Below are 14665 nucleotides of genomic sequence, written 5' to 3'. Positions count from 1 at the left end.
TACATCAAAGTAAATACAGGCAACAGAATCAACAGCATGCAGATGCAATATACAGTGTTCATAGACAAATAATTCACGTTACAAATCAAAGCAACAATACACGCTGATACAATAAAACAACAGCATTTAAAGAAAACAACAAATCAATACATTATACAATGTTCAAGTCACAACAGTTCAATTAACGTACACATTAACGATACAGTTCAGAGTTCTTGTCTTTTTTCCTTCTTTTTTTGTAACACGTATCAATACAATTCACATTGTTCTCTATGACACATCAACAAGTCCTTTACTCAATTCACATTGTTCAATTCTTTTACATAAGTAACACAACTCAATAATCAACACATACCGTACAACAGCCAATGCCTCACACCGTAGTCCTCTCTATTAGCTATTTAATACTATCTGTCTGTCTTTCCTTACGCCGTCGCCGCCTCAAGCCGTAATCCCATCTGCCTATCTTCCTCTTCCAGTTACCGTCACAGCAGAACAACCACTGCTAACTCGATGAATCCCATCTGCCAACTGCCTTTCATCTCGCACAGCAGAAACAACCTGTTACACACTTGCTCTGTCCTCGACTGACTAACAGACTCACATCTCTTTGCTTTTTAAGGGGTTTCCTCGAACTTTCCTTGACCGGCACAAGGGGAGGGGTCCTTCTAAAAGCCATCACTCTTTCGTGAATCTGACAGAACAATGGATTTATTTCAAAAGTAGGTCGCAACCAACTGTCCTTAAATTGAACTCACAACAACATTATATATATTTTGAACCCCCAAATCGATTAAATTTTCCTACTTCATCACAACTAACATTGCCGATATAATTCGACGTCAGAATAATTAAAAACTTCGTAACCAACAATTAGTTAACTTTAATCATACTAACACAACTCACCCTAACCTCCACACCCCTACGCTAGGACATCCTTAAACTTCCTTACCAATACCGACGTCCACACCACTAGTACTAATCCTAACACTCCACTCAATACCCTTAATCAATCTAGTGATCTGGGTATACCCACCACTGAAATAGGCAATGATAGGAATAATATTATTAGGTATAAGAACTATAAGCTACAACCCCCGGACAACTCCCTCACCACCCTAACAAACACCAATTCTAACACCGCTGCGGACAATACGTATAACACTAGGTTAAACCCAGATAATCTTAACTCCGCAATCTCCATTTTAGGACCTTCTAGAATCCTATGCAGCTGTAGAAATCCTACCTCCTGTCCCTTAGATAAAAGACTCCACACAAAATATTGTATATAAATATCCGGTATCAACGGAAAAATCCAAACATGCGGCATCACCTCCAAGGTCAGAGATGGCTACCACTATTCTAGTTTTAAATCTCAAGCGAGATCTAACAGCACTTTTTTGTTTTGTATCTCGGCTCATTCATAACCACGAAGAAACCTCTGTTCTCTACACCTTAAAATGGTCCATTATTACCCATATCAAACCGTATAAGGGTTATAACAATAAATACGCTCTCTGCATCGCAGAAGTCTTATCTATTATGCAATACAACGATTGTCTGAATGAAGAGAGCCACCGAATTCTCAGTTGTACACATAGGTTATATAACACATTCTCAAGGTACAAATAATAGCGCCCTTCCTAATGGTGTGTGTATGAGTGTGTGCGTGTGTGTGTGTGCGTCTGTGCGTGTGTGCGTGTGTATGCGTGTCTATGTGTTTTGTATGTGTGTTTTTGCGTGCGTGTATATGGGTTTGCTATATTGTTTGTACCCATGCCCTTTATGTAGTTTTTTCTTGCATTTTTATGCTTATTTATCTTGATTTCTTATATTTCATAAAAAGTATGTGTATGTGTGTCCTTTGTGTATATGTATGTGTTTATGTATTACATATAATTTATACCATACAATTTCTTTAGCTACCTTTATATTTTCTTAACCTCGTGACCTCCCTACAACTTCCTCTCTGCACATGAGAATATGCAGGCACGTACTCGCGCGTGCACACCTATAAGATACTACAAGCACACAGAGAAAATACGCGCGTACGCGCGGATATGCGAATATATTGTTTCACATTAAAGTGGTATGCCACAAATTTACTTCGAACTACTATGTACCCCTAATGACTAATGGAAGGAAAGAAAGGTTGTTTTACGTTTCGAGCAAAGCTCTTCTACAGAAACAGGAGACAGGAAAGTCCAAGAGAAAAGGAAGACAGAGGGGAAAATTGCCAACGATCCACATCTATTTTTATATTTGGATGGTGATTTTCCTGCCAAATAAGCATATATACTACATATTCGTTCTTCACCCGTTTATTATTGTTTTTACTTTATTGTATTCCATTGTCTGAAAATCTTTCGTCACATATCTTTTCGGCAACACCTTCAACCAACGTGTGTCCTCTAGTTCTGTTTAATCCATTATGTCTTTCTATGGTGTGTGTATGAGTGTGTGTGCGTCTGTGCGTGTGTATGCGTGTCTATGTGTTTTGTATGTGTGTTTTTGTGTGCGTGTATATGGGTTTGCTATATTGTTTGTACCCATGCCCTTTATGTAGTTTTTTCTTGCATTTTATGCTTATTTATCTTGATTTCTTATATTTCATAAAAAGGATGTGTATGTGTGTCCTTTGTGTATATGTATGTGTTTATGTATTATACTGTTTGTATTTGTGTCTTTTTTCCTTATGTCTTTAGTCGTCGAGGTGCGTACTATTGTTGTGGTGTTGGTGGTGTTGGTGGGTGTTATTGTTCTATTCGTGTTTTCTGTTGAGGCTTTGTCTGTCTATTACAGAATGTGGCCTCTGTAGTCTAAGTGTCGTGCCTGTTCTATGCATTGATAATACCTTAATCTCTATGCTATTAACCGAGCCTCTATGTTCTGATTGAGCATCTTGGTAAAGCACTGTCTATAGCTTACAGTCTATTATGAGATGGTGTAGAATCAAGACAACAACTTACATTGAGGAGATGGTACGTAACTTAAGGGAGTGGGTAGGAAAAATCCAGCGGGAGCTCAAAGGGGAGAAGAACAGATATACAGTGCGTGTGTTTATTTGGCAAGAAAAAAATCCCCATCTGAAATATAACAATATATGTTTTAACACACGGTTTCAGATCAGGAATCTTGCAAAACAAATTCATAAACGCATATATATATATAAGTTGTGAGGGATAGAAATCCTTCGAACTATGCCATATTCCTCTACACTTTGCTCACAGTTTGAAAGTTTGCTCTTTCTTATGCATCGTGCGGCAGTTAGAATGATAGCTGCGCCAAATTTTCGAATGTAATGTTTCTCGTAATGTTTCTCGTTTTAGCCTGTATAACAATGCGCGTTGTGTGCGTATTAGGTCACTATGATAACATGGACCACAACTACAGCAAAGTTCCAAGTCTCAGTTAAATTCAATGCATCTGTAATGTGTTAAAACAAAATATGAGTTGTCAGAATAGCTAAGAATAATAAATAGCTTACATATTTGTGTATATAATTGCCTATGTGTTTGTGTGTAAGAATATGAAGAATAGGTTAATGTCTGTCCCATATATTGATATAGCTTATTCAGTCCTGCTTTGTAATTTTAATAAACATATTTTATTAATTTGTCTATATTTTGCCTGTGGTTATGTCATAACAAACGTAAAGTAGGTAGAATACAAATTTGATGATTTGTTCCTAGCACGTAATTCGACACGTTTACTTAGCGAAATCTGTCTCATATTAGTATCTCATATTTTTGAGATTGTTTCTCAAAGTAAGATTCTTTGTCCAGGGAAGTCTTTGTTGCAGCCATTACATTTAATAAAATAAATCAAGCCTTTTAATAAACACATGAAGTGATATTTTTACAATAAAATATATAATTTGATTTTAGTTTATAAGATATATCTTCTGTAAAACTTATTCAGATTCCGCTGTTAGAGCAACTATGGGTAAGCCATCCTTTATGGGGAGGTTTCAACATCTGTCTTTCAGCTGAGGGATTCTGTGGGTGTCTATTCTTTATTCACGGCTCCTATGAACCTTCAACTGCCTCTAAGTTTAATTAACCCTCAACACTCGAAAAGCGATGATTTAGTAACACCATGGAGGTGCCACCTAGGTAGGCAAGGTAGGAACTGCCTACCCTGAATAAAATAGATCGATTGCAACATTTTCCTTTTATGACAAAATAGGTACGTAACTCAATGAAATTATGAAGGTTACTCTGAACACTATGCATAAAATGCAAAATATTTTTTTTGTAGGTTAGGTAGGTATAATTCGCCCTTGCTTTTCAATCTCAGTATTTAAGCTATGCATAAAACTGCTGTAGTACACGTGCTGCGTACTGTCCTACAAATGAGGGCGCGTGGCTTAGTGGTTAGGGCATTCGGCTCATGATCGTAAGGTGAGTTCGATTCCCGGCGACGCGTTGTGTCCTTGAGCAAGACACTTTATTTCACGTTGCTCCAGTCCACTCAGCTGGCAAAAATGAGTTGTACTTGTATTTCAAAGGGTCAGCCTTGTCACTCTCTGTGTCACGCTGATTATCCCCGAGAACTACGTTAAGGGTACACGTGTCTGTGGAATGCTCAGCCATTTGCACGTTAATTTCACGAGCAAGCTGTTCCGTTGATCGTATCAGCTGGGACCCTCGTCGTCGTAACCGGCGGAGTCTAGAAACTGTCCTACAACACCGTTTTCTTTATGTGCTGTAAAGGCAGATGTAAGTCTGCCTTCAACTCAGTCGCGCGTGTGTGTTTCGCTTATTTTTTGTGTGTTTTACTACATAAAGGTCATCAACTGCCTACCCTAAGTAATTACTGACGGCACGTGCCTAACTTGAAACTCCCAGCTGACTCTCTACTGAGGAAGACCTTTCAGTTTGTCCTTTCTCTAAATCCGTAACTGTTATTATGGGTTTGATGTCCCTTATGTCAGCTTGATGGCTATTAATAATCATCAGTTGTTGGAATGTATGCAGAAACACACAAGTAATACATTAAAACGGTTAAGTAAACCATGGATTGCGCATCACGATTTGCATCTTGTCTGTGAACATCCTATATACTAGAGCAATAATCTATGGACAAACATCTACCACACGAACTTCGACTATATTCTCACCAGATCCTGAATTTTTAATACTAGACATATATTTCCTTACATGCTCTACCGAGTGAGAGTGTTCACATCCTTCCACATCTCTGTCAGCGTTTCTGTTAACTCATCTTTCTAGAATATATGGAAGCTCTCTTTATTTTAAGAAAACAGAGTTCCGTTCACTTCTTTATTACCGTCATGTGAACAGAGTACTCGAGCAGAGATGCCCTTGCTTTTGTGATAATGCTACTCCAAAGTCTTTCTTTTCCAGGCGGCTGGGTAATGCCTAACACCTTACATTTGTTAAACAAAAGATTTATTCTTTATATCTTCGATGTTGTTATCGAATTTGTCGCTGCTGCTGCTGCTACTACTACTACTACTACTACTACTACTACTACTACTACTACTACTACTACTACTATTACTACTACTACTGTTAACGTCAGCAGCTCTATTAGCGTTGTCCCTACTATTTTGGTATGTGTGTTCATATTTATCAAATATTCCAAATTATTACTATCGCTGTTACTGTTTTTTTTTTTATTTTGGCTACTCCAATAACCTTTTCCTCAATTGCAAGAAAGAGAAAATCTTTTTTAAAAAAGTATTATTGTTTTTTTTTTTAGTTCCTCTATATCGAAGCTACTACCTCTTTTATGTATATAATCTCTATAACATTTCAACTGACGCCACCAACTGAAATTACAAATTCTAAGTTGTCAGAAAAAAGTGCTAAAAAAATAAACTAAAAATGTATCTTAACGCACTTTTCTACTCGATAATAGAGTGGACAGACGAAAATTGCATGTCCTGATAACAACTCACAACAAACGGAAAAAAAAGAAACAAACTTTTTCATCAAGTAATCCAATAAAATTTCGTTCGAAGTGAGAGCTCTGTTCAATGCCACATCTCATGGTGACATCCCTCTTTTACCGACTATCTATTTAACTATAAAAAAAATTCGATCTCATAATGTATAACAAATGCAGTATTTTATTATTCTGATTATTTATATTCAGAATATTTTAAATTAAGTATTATATATATAGTATATAAGTGAATGCTCGGATGGATTCTGAGAACCTTCAGAACATAGGACCAGGAAAATCTGCTGGTTCTATGGAGGACATTTGTACTCAGCCGTCTGAACTATTCCTCACAACTATAGTCACAACACAGCATCGAATTAATTGTGGACCTTGAAGCAGTTCACTGGTGCGCCACCAGGAGGATTGCATCAATGAAACAGATAAGCTACTGAGAGAGACTGAAAGAACTACGGCTCCCTAGAGAAAAGACAGGAGAGGTATACAGTGATATACATACGGAAGATCCTGGAGGGGTTAGCACCGAACTTTGATATCAAGAGCTATACTAACCCCACTGACAGGACGTCACTGCACTATTCCAAAAGTCCCAGTTATTCCCTCTAGAGTGAGGACCATGTACTGCAGTAGCTTGGGATTCAACGACCCAAGGCTATTTACTGCCTTGCCAAAATATCTGAGGGATCTTCATGGAGTATGGATAGATGTTTTCAAGAAACAACTTGATGTCCTGCTGGTCAAGGTGCCAGATTAACCTATATTACGACAAGAAACTCAAAAGAATGCAGATGTTTTGAACTCCCTCCTTCACTAAAAGTCAAATGCATAGGCATGACCACTGAAAAGGTGATGACACTGGTGGTGCTCTAGCATGGCCACAGCCTTTGAACTGAAATATATAAAAGAAAAGAAATATATATGTATATATGTATAAATATATATACTTTTATCCTTTTTATTCTCTCACAGGTTTTAGTCATTGAACTGCGGCCAACATAGAAACATGTTGAATTTATTCCAGAATAGAAAACAGAAAAGCACACACAGAGAGTTAGATTTAGCCAATGGTTAATCCCTTTCGACTGGAATTTCCAGGTAAATTTCGAGAGGTTGCCTTCTTCTTACGCTTACTAGTTTTACTAGTTGCATCCATCTATCAGATTTTCTCGAGAGCAGCACTTAGGTTCAAATTCATGCCATCCGTTTCATGTAAAATTTGAAGAAGTTAATGAAGATACAGGTTGGAATGATCGAGTTATATTCTCAAGGCTTCCAAAGACTTCTACCATGCAATCTCTTTAGCTCCAATGACCACATAAAGGAAAAGTGCCACACCCTCTTTGGCAAAATAAAATTAAAATGCGGTGTGCAGAATATCCTATTTTTGTGTCTGAATCGATTTGAGCATTTTTATAAGAATCGAATAAGATTAATTAATGTTTGCAATAATTTATTACATTTTTAATAACTATTTAGGCTAATACATCATATTTTATTGATCAGAAATTAAAGGCCAATAGGCATCATTTAAAATGAGTTAATCTATATACACCTTGGTCTTAAATATGTATAAAGTGGTGTTACACATTAAAGATGATTATAATCTTTGATCGTCAGCGTAAATTCAAACTCAAGTATCAGTTTTTTGAAGTTCATACAAACGTCAGTTGAATTTGCAATAACATTGTCAATAGATGAAGGTAAAGTAATCTCCAGTATACCATCGACACATGCTAACACGTTCAACAATTTCTTCGTTGACAACATAATAAACAACAGACTTAATTTCCTTTCTTCTAATCTCTTGTGTGATAAATTCTACCACGAACTGAGCGCATTATATCATTTATATAACGTCAGACTTCGAAAGGAACATTATGTGTGTGTTGTGTATGTCTGTGTATGTGTTGTGATTCTGTTGTGTGTGTGTGCGGGCGTACGTATGTGTATGTGTGTGTGTGTGTGTGTGTGTGTGTGTGTGGTGTGTGTGTGTGTGTGTGTCTGTAGTAATAATGATAAACAGCTTTGTGAGAAATAATGCCGGTAACTTTTCTTTATATACAGATATACGTCTGGATTTTTTACATCCTTTTATCTAGTTTTTTTCTTGTTTGTGTACATGTGTGTGTGGGGGGGTGTTGCTGTTGTTGTTTTTAGTGTTCTTATTATTGTTTAGAGCTGGAGAGTCAATCTGCGTTTCTGCAACGCTAAACAGAGATGCAAGCATAAACAATAAATCTACGAAGATTGAAATAGTACTGTCTTTATTTCCTGAGGAAAATCCAGACGTTTTATATCTCTTTACTTATTTTTCAGGAATCTGATTGCGGCCATGAAGCCTTTAGTCGAATAAATCGACCTTATTATCGGGCTTATTATTTGTAAGCCTACTACTTATTCAATTGTTCTCTTTTTGCCGAACTGCTAAGTGACGGGGACGTAAACCGACCAACATCGGTTGTCATGGGATAGTGGAGGACAAACACTGACACAAACAACAAACGTATACATACATGTATGCATGTATATATATACATATATATATATATATACGACGGGCTCACAAGGCTTTGGTCGGCCCGAGGCTATAGTGCAAGACATTTGCCCAAGATGCCACGCAGTGGGACTGAACCCGGAATCACGTGATTGGGAAGCAAGCTTCTTAACATAAGCTTCTCAATTATGCTTATCTGTATATAAAGAAACAGAGATACTTCTATCATTTCTAATTTTTCAGTCAACATTCATATATTTTTCTGTAGACTATCAAGTACTATTATTTATCTCTCTCCCTCTCTTTCTTTCTCTCTCTCTCTCTCTCTCTCTCTATATATTATATATATATATATATAATATATATATATATATATATATATATATATATATATATAGATATATATATAATATATATATATATATATATATATATATATATATATATTATATATATATATATATATATATATATATATATATATATATATATATATATATATATGTATATATATACATATACATATACATATATATCCCTATATCTCCCTTTTTCTCTCTCCCTCTCTGTCTGCCTGTTTGTCTCTCACACTCTATCTCACTCTCTGTTTTCTATCTATCTATCTATCTTACTATCTGACCCGAGAAAATATTTGAGAAGAGAACAACACTCCCTAAAATGATTCTTTCTCCATCTATAGCCTAGGAGGTTAAGTATAAAGTATTGTTTGCACAATGATGACTCGTCCAAGGCAGACATCAATAAATGTATATACATACATATATATCTTTTTCTTTTTTCTTTTTCTTTGTTTTAGTCATTTGACTGCGGCCATGCTGGAGCACCACCTTTAGTCGAACAAATCGATCCCAGGACTTATTCTTTGGAAGCCTAGTACTTATTCTATCGATTTCTTTTGCCGAACCGCTAAGTTACAGGGACGTAAACACACCAACATCAGTTGTCAAGCGATGCAGCGGGACAAACACAGACACACACACAGAGTTACACACGTATACCAAATCCACTTATAAGCCTTTGGTAAGCCCGAAGCTATAGTAGAAGATTATACTGGCACTGACGTAGCAACATTCAAAATTTCGTCTCGGTAAATCTAGCTGAAGTGAACTTATCAAATTTACGTTAACAATCGTATTTTGGAGAGTTCGAAAGCTATCCACCTCTGGTTTGTACATCTATCTAATGTTCTTCCTACAAGTAAGATGAAATTTTTTATGTTCCCCGCCCGCAAACATCTTTGCTTGTAGATATACAGTGAAGCTTTACTATAGCGTCGTATATATTGGAGTGCTATTTCCAGTAAACCCATATATATATATATATATTCTTGTTGTTGCACTTATCCCTTGTGTTTAGCTCAGATTAAATATAAGAAGAGATGTTTGAAGATACTCAAGCCATAAAGAAAACATATAATAAACTTGCATTATCCATGTATCAATCATTTTTGAAGACTACAGAGAGGCGTTAAAATAAATTCCGCTATTATTTCTAGTACATCAGTCAATCACGAAGAGGGCCCATCATCAGTTCTATCTATTTATATGTAGAAATAGAAAGCATAAGATATATTTCATGTGTGGTGTGGGCTGTTTCGTTAGTAAAATGTATGCCACTCGAAAGTTAAATGGATGAGATTTTGATTGCGCCCAAAAGAGTGGAAGAAGATTACATTTATGTAATTGTATGCCAATATAAAGGAATATAAAAAAAATCAACCATTCACATCATACAGAGGACTGATCTTTGGCTGTAAGAATATTATTGAAATGGAAATTATTATTTGTTGAAATCCAAGAGAAAATACATTTGAGTAGGATGGGGTTAATGATAAAATTCATCACAGAAAATAGAAAGTAATCTGCAATGCAGCATTGATACATGCTAATATGCTTAATTCTCTTCATTGACAAAATAATAAACCTCAAGATTACTTTCCATTCTTTTAATCTCCAGCTTTATAAAAGTGATAAAAATTTGTCACTATCTAATAGAAAATACCAGGTATTTGAGATTGATAAAGGAAAGCACTAGAAAACGTATAGATGAAATCATTGCGAGACACTATCCGCATTAAAAGTAAGGTTAGTGCTAACATATATATATATATATTCTTGTTGTTGCACTTATCCCTTGTGTTTAGCTCAGATTAAATATAAGAAGAGATGTTTGAAGATACTCAAGCCATAAAGAAAACATATAATAAACTTGCATTATCCATGTATCAATCATTTTTGAAGACTACAGAGAGGCGTTAAAATAAATTCCGCTATTATTTCTAGTACATCAGTCAATCACGAAGAGGGCCCATCATCAGTTCTATCTATTTATATGTAGAAATAGAAAGCATAAGATATATTTCATGTGTGGTGTGGGCTGTTTCGTTAGTAAAATGTATGCCACTCGAAAGTTAAATGGATGAGATTTTGATTGCGCCCAAAAGAGTGGAAGAAGATTACATTATGTAATTGTATGCCAATATAAGGAATATAAAAAAATCAACCATTCACATCATACAGAGGACTGATCTTTGGCTGTAAGAATATTATTGAAATGGAAATTATTATTTGTTGAAATCCAAGAGAAAATACATTTGAGTAGGATGGGGTTAATGATAAAATTCATCACAGAAAATAGAAAGTAATCTGCAATGCAGCATTGATACATGCTAATATGCTTAATTCTCTTCATTGACAAAATAATAAACCTCAAGATTACTTTCCATTCTTTTAATCTCCAGCTTTATAAAAGTGATAAAAATTTGTCACTATCTAATAGAAAATACCAGGTATTTGAGATTGATAAAGGAAAGCACTAGAAAACGTATAGATGAAATCATTGCGAGACACTATCCGCATTAAAAGTAAGGTTAGTGCTAACATATATATATATATATATATATACAGATATCATTAAACTTCCAAATAGAAATTTATACGAGGTGAGTTAGAAACGATTTTAGTCCATTCTTAATATATTGATATTAAATTTTGGCACAAGGCAAAATTTTCGGGGAAAAGTTGATTGCATCGACCCCAGTACTCAACTCGTACTTAATTTATTGACCCCGAAAAGACTAAAGATAAAGTCGATCTCGGCAGAATTTGGACTCAGAACATAAAGACTGGCCAAATATCGGTAAGCAGTTTGCCTGGCGTGATAACGATTTTCCCAGTTCACCGCCTTCTGTTCTTCATGTAATGATTTTTATGTTAAGTAGTTGGGAAACTCATTAGGGTATATTTTAGTGTTGTGAAAGCATAGCGAAAATTTAACATTCGCTGTACTCGTTGGAAAACTTGATAAATGGATAGCAAAATAAATATACAAGATTTTATGTTTTCCATCATCTAACTGTTACCGCTAACTTACCTATAGTTTTTTTATTTATTTAATAAGTGAACTATTGATAACTACTACTGCGAGAACACTGAGGGAGGGGGGTGCCATTCTGTTTTATTGAGGAAATCAGAATAAGTCATAAATATCGACAGTTACTTCCCGCTCATGCAGAAAATTTGACAATAATGAAAAATGTATGTAGGATCTTTTCTGTTTTTCTGTACCAGTGGAAATTTTACAGTTTAGTGAAAGATTAAAAATTTAATGTCTTAATGTAATCTTCTACGCCAAATCTCAGGAGATAAGTCACTTACTCCAGAAGAAAATGTACAGAAATTTACAGGTTTAAAGTTTGATCGTTTTTATTCAGTCAGAAAACAAGATTTGAAAGCTGTCATTTTGTGCGGCACAGCACATGTCAACTATAAACAAAGGAAATATTGGCGAAATTCTGCTTTACGTACGCCACATAACCGCTGATAACTTTTTTTTTTATTTTGGGGAATTTTTAGAGAATTTTTGCGAATTTATATTCTACACACGGGAATTTATACGATTATGTAAAAACAGAAAGTGAAAAGTCATGCGTGATTTAAGGAGAATTTAGCTGTTATTTTTTTAACATCTCATACTACACGTGTTTTACGCATTTAAAAGCAGCAAAAAGAACGCATAGTAAAGAGCTTGGATAATAGCTTGCCTTGTTACGATGGAAACAAGTGCCTACATGTCTTTGATTTCCGATTGGCTAAAATTACCCAAAATTTGCAAACTTCAAGAGTTAACTCTTTATTTAATGATCTATGGCGAAACTGAATTTTATGTCAATGGTTACTTTAGAAAACTATAGCAATATGCCAAATATGAAATCTCTTGGAACAAAATTTGAAGAAATTGAAAAGTGGCAGCCAAACAGAAATGATCGTTTATTTCTTACCACTTGTGTACTTCATTTTAAAGTTTCCATGCATGAAATATTCTAAAATAAATTCAACTGTGTCACTGAGTCACAGGAGTATTTTCTACATAAATAATTTATCAATTAACATAAGAACATTGCTTACTAAAATCACTATATCATACATTTGTAATATATGTGCGTGTATGAGTGTGTGTGTGTGCGTGTGTGTGTGTGTGGATGTGTGACCACGTGTGTATCGTTGGCGATTTTCTTTTCCGTCTTCCCTTCCTTGATTGTTTCCTTTTTCTATGTTTCTGACGAAGAGATCCCTCGAGACGTTAAATCCCCCTTCCTTCTTTCTTTCCTCAGCGTCCAATAACACTATATTTGTTCCACGTCCTCGAGTTGTTGTGTTTTCTCTTTGTTCATGTTTGGATTAATTATATATATATATATATATATATATATATATTATATATATATATATATAATATATATATGTGTGTGTGTGTGTGTGTGTGTGTGTCCTGAAAATGACACTCATTTTATTTAACACACACACACATATATATATATATATATATATTATATATATATATATACATACATATATATGTATGTATATTTGTGTGCATGTGTGCGCATGCATATAATATATATATTTATATATATATATACACACATGTATATATATATATATGTATATATGTGTGTGTGTGTGTGTATGTAATGTATATGTGTATATGTTTGTGTATATCATGCATATATTTTTGTAACATATCTATATACATACAAAAGATACTATATATCACTCACCTCGTTTGTGGTACAAACTGAAGAAAATCTAATTATTCAATAGCAAAAACAAATCCGAATATATAGGCAATATTTTGTAAACTCTAACATGGAGTTTGTATTCTAGTGTTGATAATATATAGCAATTCTATTTATATAATTGATAAGGTAGATGAAGTCGGTACATAATCTAAACTCAACGACGAATTCGTAATGAGAAACTCAAAATTGTTCTAAATGTGTTTGTGTGTATATGTGTGTATGTACATATATAATATAGATAGATATACCCACACACACGTACATACACGTGTGTATGTAAGTATTTATGTACGTTCTCTTCTGTTTTTAATTATTCTAATTCATCCTCTGGAGAAGAAGCGGTTTTGTAACCAAGATACAAAATTCTATCATTGGAATGTAGATAATAGAAACAATGTCACGTTTTAAACTTGAGAAAATTCTTGCACATTTTTACTGTTCTACTTACAGAATGTGTTTTAATGTGAGAGTCAGTTGGTTGATTTCTTTTTCTGAAAATCCTAGCTAATCCAGATTGTCAATTAGGTATTTACTTACAAAGCCAAGTACACCATATATTATGACTATAAATGCGAATTTATAATGTGTGTATAAAAGCAGGAGTTTAAGAAGCAGTTGTCCATTATTACCTTTTTTTCTATTTGATGTTAAGGTATATTATTCACGTCAGTAGGAACAGCTGACCTCTATGAAGAACATACATTTACTATTCTGTCACAAATAACAATATTCAGCGTGTTATGCTTACACTTGACACATATTTTGATAGGAGTGGTCCACCTGGAAATACTCTATATGTATGTATGTATGTATGTATGTATGCATGCATGTATGTCTATTTTCTCTTTCAAACCAATCAACAACACCAATATAGCAGGTTTCAGCTTCACGCAAAATATGAAATGTCACACCGTGCTTGTAGTTCTACTTGCCAACTCTAACGGAGATCATCAGTTTTTTTTTGGGGGGGGGTCACAGGTCCTACGTACTCACTGCTGGGAAAAACTTGAAGATCTCAATACACTGTTGGAATAAGACACTATTTTATTTCGTAACCCAAATATTTCTATGCATTTTGCTAAACATTTGTTTCAGGTAAACGATTTGAAGAACTTCCAAATGTTTTGTTTACTTGGATA

Source organism: Octopus sinensis, linkage group LG3 (genome assembly GCF_006345805.1).
Source record: "Octopus sinensis linkage group LG3, ASM634580v1, whole genome shotgun sequence".
NCBI classification, from domain to species: Eukaryota; Metazoa; Mollusca; class Cephalopoda; order Octopoda; family Octopodidae; genus Octopus; species Octopus sinensis.
This window is presented reverse-complemented; position numbering follows the sequence as displayed.